Consider the following 2,809-nt stretch of genomic DNA (forward strand, 5'->3'; position numbering starts at 1 on the left):
CCGAAACAAAAATCAAGAAATAAGGAAAAGAAAGAGTGACCGAGGGTGAGGGAGAGAAACCGTGGAACCCCCGAACGTTAGCTTCTGATTTTTTGCGATATGTAGTTTTAATAAAAAATATAATTCAGTAAAATTGTTTGTATCTTTCTCTTTTATAATGGCATCATTTTTATTCGATAGAAGTTGACGGTGACGTAACTCCCCTTTTCCTTGAGTTCGGTCAAGTAGAGTTCTAGAAGGCTGATGAGCAGATAATTTATACTCTTTTTGGCATTATTTTTATATAGTTTTTAGTATATTTTAATTACTTTTTATTATATTTTTATTAGTTTTTATTCAAAAATCACATTTCTGGACTTTACTATGAGTTTGTATATTTTTCTGTAATTTCAGGTATTTTCTGGCTGAAATTGAGGGATCTGAGCAAAAATCTGATTTAGAGGCTGAAAAAGGACTACAGATGCTGTTAGATTCTGACCCTCCTGCACTCGAAATAGATTTTCTGGAGCTACAGAAGCCCAATTGGTGCGCTCTCAGTTGCTTTGAAAAGTAGACATCTTGGGCGTTCCAGCAATATATAATAGTTTATACTTTGCCCGAGATTTGATGGTCGAAACCGGCGTTTAAAGTCAGCCTAAAATTTTCTGGCGTGAAACGCCAGAACTGGCACCTTTTTCGGCGTTAAACGCCCATTCTGGCACCCAAGGTGGCGTTTAATGCCAACTTTGGGCATATGCACGTGAAAGCTTGAAAACTCAGCCCAGGCACGCACCAAGTGGGTCCCGGAAGTAGATTTCTGCACTATCTGCACTTAGTTACTCATTTTCTGTAAACCTAAGTTACTAGTTTATTATAAAAACTACTTTTAGAGATTTATTCAGCACCTTTTGACATTTTTACACTTCATATTGTAATTTTGACGGCATGAGTCTCTAAAACCCCATAGGTGGGGGTGAGGAGCTCTTATGTGTTTTAATGGATTAATACAATTACTACTGTTTTCTATTCAATCACGCTTGATTCTATTCAAAGATACTCACTCGTATTTCAACATGGAGAACATGATGATCCGTGACACTCATCATTATCCTCAATCCTATGAACGCGTTCCTAACAACGACTCCGTTCCATCTGAGCTCAACGTAGTAATTGGGCGACAGCTTGAGTGCGTATCTCTTGGATTTCTGATCCACGGACCGAGTCCGAATGTTAGAACCTTCGTGGTATAAGCTAGAACCAAATGGGCAGCATTCCTGGGATTTGAAAAGTCTAAACCTTGTCTGTAGTATTCCGAGAAGGATCTGAGAAGGGATGACTGTGATGAGCTTCAAACTTGCGAATGTTGGGCGCAGTGACAGTGTGCAAAAGGACAAGGGTCCTATTCCGACGCTAGTGGGAAACGACAGATGATTAGCCGTGCGGTAGCTGTACATGGTATTTTTCATCCGAGACGAGCAATCCGACAGTTGATTAGCCGTGCAGAGATCGTACCTGGTATTTTTCATCCGAGAGGATCATACAGCTTGCCGTTGAAGGAAGCCATGCGTGTTTGGAGACGAAGACAGTAGGAAAGCAGAGATTCAGATGACAGAGCATCTCCGGAACCTCAGCCTGTTTCTCATCACTGAATCACAAGTACTATCTATTTCATGTTATTTATTTTTCATAAATACAATCACTCTTATTATTAACCTCCTGACTAAGATTTACAAAATAACCATAGCTTGCTTCAAGCCAACAATCTCCGTGGGATCGACCCTTACTCACGTAAGATATTACTTGGACGACCCAGTGCACTTGCTGGTTAGTTGTGCGGAGTTGTGAAAAGTGTAATCACAATTTCGTGCACCAAGTTTTTGGCGCCGTTGCCGGGGATTGTTCGAGTTTGGACAACTGACGGTTTATTTTGTTGCTTAGATTAGGAAAAATCTATCTTTTTGGTTTAGAGTAACTAAAATTGAGTCTTCTATTATTGTTTTTGGTTAAAATTTTAAAATCCTTATTTTATTTTTCTAAATTATTTTCAAAAATTTTTAAAACCAATAACTTCATAATTTAGTCTTCTGTTTGAGTTTAGTTTCATATTTTAAGTTTGGTGTCAATAGCATGATTTTATTTTTCTTTCAATTTTTTCGAATTATATGTTCTTAGTTCTTTATTGATCTTCAAATTGTTCTTGATAATTTTCCTTAATTGATCTTTAAAATTTCTTGCTTGGTGTCTGTTGCTGTTTATTTTATACATTTTCGAATTATTAGTGTCCAAAATATAAAAATTTTTAAGTTTGGTGTCCTTTGTGTTTCTATTTTCTTAAAAAGTTTTAAAATTTGTTCTTGGTGTTCATCTTGATCTTCAAAGTATTCTTGGTGTTCATCTTGACATTCAAAATTTTCTTGTTTGTTTTCTCTTTTTTTGATCTAAAAATTCTAAGTTTGGTGTCATTTTGTTGTTTTTCTCTTTCCTCATTAAATTAAAAAATATCTTTTCTCTTTATTTAATTGAATTTTCGAAAATTTCATTTAACAATTCAGATTTTTATTTTAAAATTTTTATTTTATCTTATCCTAGTTTTGAAAATTTCAAAATTCAAAATCTTTTTCGAAAATCATATCCAAAATTTTTCAAATCTTTTTAATTAATTAGTCATTTTAGTATTCAAATTTTTATTTTATTTTTATTTTTATTCCTTTAAGTTTTCAAAACTTATATTTTATTTTTCAATTATCTTATTTTATCTTATTTCCTTTTTAATTCGGTTATCCTTAATTAAATAAAATAAAAACGAAAATATTTCATTCTCTCCATCATG

This window comes from Arachis ipaensis, chromosome B5 (genome assembly GCF_059453495.1).
Source record: "Arachis ipaensis isolate K30076 ecotype BB chromosome B5, ASM5945349v1, whole genome shotgun sequence".
Taxonomy (NCBI): domain Eukaryota; kingdom Viridiplantae; phylum Streptophyta; class Magnoliopsida; order Fabales; family Fabaceae; genus Arachis; species Arachis ipaensis.